The 7500-nt window shown below is 51.9% G+C and overlaps 1 pseudogene; it reads left to right on the forward strand.

The window, feature by feature from the left end:
- The window catches only part of LOC125908280 (large subunit ribosomal RNA), a 9149-nt pseudogene extending 4330 nt beyond the window's left edge, over nucleotides 1-4819 (forward strand).
- Nucleotides 4820-7500: the final 2681 nt, after the last annotated feature.

Here is a 7500-nt window from a genome sequence, read left to right on the forward strand (position 1 = left end):
TACGAGGTCACAGAACCTCCACGCAACGGGCAGTTACATGTGTCCTAGAAGGCGAACGATTAGATCATAATGGTTAGGTTGCTACAACATAACCAGAATCATAGTTATGCTGCATTTCAGTTAATGTGGCAAACGATTAGGGAAGAATCTGCGGATATAGTGTTGATTGCAGATCCGTATCTGGCAACAACCAACGTCAAAGTGTTACGCAATGACGATAACACAGCAGCGGTAGTGGTTAACGCGGACTTACCAGTTAAGGTAGTCAGTAAGGCTCTGAAGGGTTTAATGATAGTTGACATAGGTGATATGCGAGTGGTTAGCGTTTACGCGCCACCTAGATTTAGTATGGAAGAGTTCCAGATCATGTTGGATAACACGGTAATGGCCGTAACCGGTATCCACAAATTCGTTATCGGGGGGGACTTCAACGCTTGGTCAGTAAGTTGGAACAACCAACTTGGCGAGCGTGGAGAAACCCAGAAACGAAGAGGTGAGTTGGTCTTATCAACCTTTGCGCAGATTGACGCAATGTTATTGAACGACGGCAGCACCCCAACTTATGTTGGACCAGGGCGTACGTCAGTAGTTGATCTTACTTTTGCGAGCAGAACAGTTGCAAGATCATTTAAGTGGGAGGTGTTATCTAGCTATATGAACTCGGATCATCGTGCGATACGCATAGATCTTGAAACGCAAAGCGTGCGTAACTTGTCCCGACCCATAACGGGATGGAGCATCAAGTATTTTAGCAAAGATATATTTGAAGTTATGATGCAAGCCGCTTTTGAGACCGAGGTCACAACAAGCGAAGACTTAATGCGTATACTTGTCACGGCGTGTAATGCGACGATGACTAAGCGTAAGAGGTACACTCCTAACAAGAGTGCATTTTGGTGGACGCTAGAGATTGAGGCACTTCGCAAAGAGTGCAAACACCGCGATCGATTAGCGCAAAGAGCATTTAATACTGATCTCTATTCTACTTTTAGGGACGAGTTCAAGGTGGCACGGAATGCCCTCAAGCGATTGATCAAGCATACCCGACAGAGGAAGTGGAAAGAGTTCCTGGGAACAGCGAACAACGCATCATTTGGTATAGTATATCATACGTTCAAGAAAGTGGCCGAGGGTTCGATTGGACCCCGAACTATGACATTAGACGAGTTTAGGGAAGTGGTGAGCGAGCTTTTTCCTACTCACCCAAACACGGTGTGGCCTGAATATCGTATCGATCAGCCACGAGAGTTTGAAAGGGTAACTAATGATGAGATTCTTGCGGTTGCCAGGAGACTACCCAACAAGAAGGCGCCGGGACCAGATGGTATCCCGAATGAGGCGCTGAAAGTTGGTATGTTGACTGCAACCGGTGCATTTTGCAGGGTTTACCAAGGCTGTTTAGAGAACGCGAAGTTCCCCGATGAGTGGAAAAGGCAGAGGTTGGTGTTAATACCGAAGCCGAACAAACCACCAGGGGAACCGGGTTCGGTTCGCCCCATTTGTCTATTAGACGGGGCAGGTAAAGGTCTAGAACGCATCATAGTGCAACGGTTAAATGCACACATCGAGGAGGTCAACGGACTGTCTGACGACCAATTTGGTTTCAGAAGTCGTCGATCAACGGTTGATGCGATTCAACGGGTAGTGGACATTGTTTCGGTAGCTAGAAGCAGAAACAGATACAGTGGACGGTATTGTGCAGTTGTTACATTAGATGTTACTAATGCTTTTAACAGTGCTTCATGGTTGGCGATTGCAAATGCATTACAGAGAATTAACACTCCTAAATATCTGTATGATATCTTCTTCTTCTTCTTTGGCTCAACAACCGATGTCGGTCAAGGCCTGCCTGTACCCACTTGTGGGCTTGGCTTTCAGTGACTAATTGATTCCCCCCATAGCAGGATAGTCAGTCCTGCGTATGGCGGCGCGGTCTATTTGGGGATTGAACCCATGACGAGCATGTTGTTAAGTCGTACGAGTTGACGACTGTACTACGAGACCGGCTCGTATGATATCATTGGTGATTATTTTAGGAATCGTGTGCTGATGTATGATACCACAGATGGACCGGCAGAGATTGCAGTCACATCGGGTGTACCTCAAGGCTCGGTACTTGGCCCAACGTTATGGAACCTCATGTACGACGGTGTCCTACGAGTTGGAATGGTGGAAGGTGCACGGATTATCGGCTATGCAGACGATATAGTGTTATTGGTGGAAGGTAATTGTGTTGATGATATTGAAATTCTCGTTTCCAGCCAGATTCGCATCATCGACAGATGGATGACCGATAATGGATTAAAGATAGCCCCGACCAAGACCGAGTTCATTATGGTCAGTTCCCATCAGAGGATACAGCATGGGGCTATCAGGGTAGGTGATCACGTAGTACATTCGTCGCGCAGCTTAAAGTATTTGGGGATGGTCTTAGATGACCGCCTCGAATACACTTCACACATCAGGTATGCGGTGGAGAGAGCGACGAAGCTATGGACCACCTTGGTAAGGATGATGCCTAATAAGGCAGGTCCAAGTAGTAATGTTAGGCGAGTAATTGCTCTTACTGTTGTGGCGAAGGTCCGGTATGCCTCGCCCATTTGGTGTCATACCCTTAGATTTGCTAACCGTAGACAATGGCTACGTCGGTTTTACCGGCCAGTAGTCCAGCGAGTTATCTCTTCTTTCAGGACAACTTCTCATGATGCAGTCTGCGTGCTTGCGGGAATGATCCCGCTTCATCTCCTCCTGGACGAGGACTCCAGGACTTTTCATCGGAGACGAGCAGAGAACATCGCCGGATCGGTTGCACGTAACATGGAACGTGTCGCAACTATGGAACGATGGCAACGAGAATGGGATGAGAGTGTTCACGGTCGGTGGACATACCGTCTCATACCCGACGTCAACAGATGGATAAGTAGAAGATTTGGTGGTGTAGATTTCTTTCTTTCTCAGTTTCTTTCCAGCCATGGCTTCTACGCCTACCAGCTTCATCGGATGCAGTTAACGGGTTCGCCGCTATGCGATGCGTGCGAGGAACCTGAGGACGCCGAACACACGATATTCCATTGTGTACGTCATCGTGAACTGATCATCAGACTTCAGCATCAAGTCGACGAGGAGTTAACGCCGGAGAACATCATCGAAGTTATGTCTGCTAACAGATATAACTGGAGCATGGTTCATCAAGCAGTACGGACGATTATGATTCGACAACAACATCGAAGACACGTCATCGAACGAGGCGAACGACGTGCTTTGCTCGCCAACATCCAGTTGGCCTTGCAGAGCAGCGACAGTGACGACGAGTAACGACAAGGATTCATCGTAGTTCATCGTAGCTTCATCGCCGAGGGCTAGACAGTGGCTAATCACCACTGTTGGAAGCCATTCGTTGCCTGGGATGATGGACATCCACCGCCCGAGTGACGTCGATACCCTAACGGGTGATCCACTCGGGGCCGGTTGAAGGCACGGAGGGGTTTTAGTGAGTAAGAATCTCACACTACCGGGGTTGATCACCCAGGTGTCTTATGCAAGATTTCCCCTTCGATAACAAAAAAAAAAAAAAAAAAAAAAAAAAAGGTAGCCAAATGCCTCGTCATCTAATTAGTGACGCGCATGAATGGATTAACGAGATTCCCTCTGTCCCTATCTACTATCTAGCGAAACCACAGCCAAGGGAACGGGCTTGGATGCACTAGCGGGGAAAGAAGACCCTGTTGAGCTTGACTCTAGTCTGGCATTGTAAGGCGATATAGGAGGTGCAGCAAAGGTGGGAGGGCTTCCTCGTGGAGCTCGCCTCTGAGATACCACCACTCTTACTGTTGCCTTACTTACATGATTGGGTGGAACAAGCGCGGGCCCCAGGTCCGGATCGTGCGCGCACCTCCTCCGGGGGGCTGTGGCGGCGGTTCGCCTGCGCGCGCCCAATGCGCCGTGTTTCTCGCTCAGCGTCCAGTGTGTCGCTGGGTGGTGCCGCCGGGGAGACTGCATCGTAGCATCGTCGTGTGTAGCGTGTTACCCGCTTGTCCGACCGTGAGCCGTGGCCCGCAAGGGTACAAGCTTGCGTACGTCGGTGCATTCGTGGTGCACTGCTTCTGCGCGGTCGATCGTTTATGATGTCACGTTTGCCCCCGGTTCCGCGCGCCGCCCGGCTCGAAGACTCCTGGACAGGTCCTTTCGGTCCACGTCATGGACAGTGCCAGGTGCGGAGTTTGACTGGGGCGGTACATCTCCAAAACGATAACGGAGGTGTCCAAAGGTCAGCTCAGTGTGGACAGAAACCACACGCTGAGCATAAGGACAAAAGCTGGCTTGATCCCAACGTTCAGTACACTTCGGGACAGCGAAAGCTTGGCCTTACGATCCTTTTGGTTATAACGAGTTTTTAGCAAGAGGTGTCAGAAAAGTTACCACAGGGATAACTGGCTTTTTTTTTTTTTTTTTATATCGAGTGGATTTTTATTGATCGTATGTTACATCGAAAAGAAAACCCAGCCCTCTCATAATCCGCCCCTTATGCCCTGCGAAGGGATTTAAGGGTGGACGTGATGCTCATAGGGAGCCTAACTTTTTAGCCGTGCGTTCGCACCTTTCCGTTTATTTTAGTTGAAATTCTATTTTCCAAACTGTTCTTCTGAATTCATTCCCTTAAGGGGAACCCTATATCTGTACCGAAGCACCTTTCTTTTTTTTTTTACACTTTCGTTGTTCTTTTTACTAAAGTTAGCTTTAGCGTGCCGCTCTTTCGGCTTCGGCTGCTGCTGCCTGCTGGGCAGCATCAAGTCCGCCTCGCTCGACGTCATCGGGTTCATCGTCACTTTCGCTCGACCAGGCATCATGGCCGAACAGCGCTCGTAGCATTTGGATTCCACCGTTCCGAATCATTCGTTGTCTTTCCCGCCAGCGGGCCACTCTCCGTCGCCCATCTTCGAGGCGAGCGGCCTCCCTGGGTGTTGGTGGTGGAGCTGGTGGAGTAGGTTGACTTCTCCTATTGCGCTGGCGGTAGGCACGATTTGCCTCATTGTGGAGCTGCCGCCGTTCTTCAGTGCGGCGTTCGTCTTCCTCTCGCTGTAGCTGCTGTTGTATTTCAGCTTCCTCACGATTGGAAGCAGCCCGCTGTTCTCGTTCCGTGTCCCAGTCACGCTGCAGCGTTGTTGTTATTCGACGTGCCGCCTCACAGAAGCTGCTCCAGTTGTCTTGGCTGCCCATAAGGAAGTCCTGAAGACTGTCCGGCGTGACCGGATTCGGCCCCAGTTCACCAAAGTACTCCATCCTCACTCGAGCAAACCTGGGGCATTCGAAGATGGCGTGATGGGCATTTTCCGGAACACCCGCACAGCTGCGACAGTCAGGGGATTCCGTAAAGCCGTTGATGGCCAGGTACTCTCTGAAGAACCCATGTCCAGAGAGCACCTGGGCCAAGTGGAAGGTCATCTCCCCGTGTCTCCGGCCTTGCCAAGCGCTGATGTCGCGGATTATCCGATGCGTCCACCGGGTGTATCTGGAGGTGTCGGCCTCGGCGTCCCATTGGCTCTGCCACATCGTGATGGTGCGCTGCCTCTCCTCCAACCGGATGGCTGCCTTCGTTATCGACCGACCCGGATCATTAACACGCTCGAACACTCGCGCATCCTCCTCTATCAAGAGACAGATGGGGGTCAGCCCGGCGAGGAGGGTGGCGGTCTCATACCTTACGGTACGGAAGGTGCGTGCCACCCTCCGTGCTGAGACTCGCTGAACCCTCTCCAAAAGTCGACGACACTCTCTCTTCGTCACCTCGCCATGCCAGATGGGCGCAGCATATCGGATGACCGACTCTGCGACCGAGGCCAACAGTCGCGCTTTGCTGGTCTTTGGTCCACTGTGGTTGCGCAAGAGGCGGGTAACGGCATCTGCTATCTTCCTTGCCCGAGTGGTTACCTCTCGGACATGGGGCAGCCACGATAGGTGATCGTGAAGGGTCACCCCAAGGTAACGCATCGTGCGGGAAGATGTCACCTCCACGTCCCCTACTCTTATGGTGACCTGCGTAGGGTTCTTCGTGCTGGAGATAAGCACGCACTCCGTCTTTTCCGGCGCAATCTGGAGATGATATTGAGCCATCCAGTGAGAGACACTGGCGACCGCCTCCTCGGCTGCAGCCTTCACTGCATTTACGTCGATGCCCGGAATCAGCAGCACCAAGTCGTCAGCATACGCCACCATCTCGCAGTCCTGCGGAAGGGCGACGTCCAGAACTCCATCGTACATGGTGTTCCACAGGGTGGGGCCAAGAATCGAACCCTGTGGAACACCAGCCGTGATGGACCGAGTTACTGGGCCGTCGGATGTCTCGAAGACCAACTCTCGGTTCTCGAAGTAGCTCCTCACGATTCTTTGCAGACCAGCAGGTACTCCTTTCATCTGCAGTGCAGTGGCGATGGCCTGCCAGCTTGCCGTATTGAAGGCATTCTTGACATCCATTGACACGACCAGCAGGAACCTGTTATCCCGCCCGTTCGTGCGGCGGAATCTCATCGCGCTCTGACCAGCCTCGATCACTGTTCGAATGGCACCAATTGTAGATCGCCCCCTCCGGAAGCCATGCTGCCTGTCTGACAGCCTCACCGCAGCAGGATCTTCCAGGTGGTTGTGAAGTCTGTTTAGAATGAGCTTCTCCAGCACTTTCCCTAAGGCATCCAGCATGCACAAAGGTCGGTATGACCCGCTGCTACCCGGTGGTTTCCCCGGCTTGGGGAGCAGTACCAACCGCTGTCGTTTCCATGGTGCTGGAAATGTAGCCGTTTCCAGACAGCTTTGGTACAACGCCTGGAAAACGTCCGTGTACGCAAGGATTGCAGCCTTGACAGCGGCGTTCGGAATTCCGTCAAGGCCCGGCGCTTTTTTGTTCGGCATGGTGCTAGCTATCAGACGGAGTTCCGGGATCGTGACTTGGGTCCATGGAGTCTGCTGGTCTGCAGGCTGTTCCTGTTCTTCCTCGGAACTGATGCTGGGCCAGTTGAAGGGCGGATGTTGCGGGAAAAGCTCTGTAACGATGCTTTCAAGCCTCGCTCTCTCCGTCTCGGGTGGGGCCCTTCCACCGCGAAGACGGGAGAGGACTACTAAGTACCCGGCTCCGAAAACGTTTTCCTCCGCAGCATCGATCAATTCCTGGAAGGCAGCCTTTTTGCTGGCACGTATAGCTCTATCCAGCTCAGCTTTAGCTGTTCTGTATTGGGCTGCAGCCAGACTTCGGTTCTGGAGATCACTTGTCTGCTGCATGCGATCTCTCGTCTGCTCGCAGTTCTGCCTAAGCAGAGCAATCAGTGGCGTCCACCAGTAAACGTCCCGATGAGGGTCGGGGAAAGACGACGTCATCCTTTGCATGGTTTTCTCGCAGGCCGATATCATTGCCGAGATCATTCCCTGGTGATTGACTGCCTTCTCTCGGAATCCCTCGCCATGTAGCGTGGCCAGGAAATTCTCTTTCGAGAACTGTTTCGTCTTAAATCG

This window comes from Anopheles coluzzii, chromosome X (genome assembly GCF_943734685.1).
Source record: "Anopheles coluzzii chromosome X, AcolN3, whole genome shotgun sequence".
Classification (NCBI taxonomy): domain Eukaryota; kingdom Metazoa; phylum Arthropoda; class Insecta; order Diptera; family Culicidae; genus Anopheles; species Anopheles coluzzii.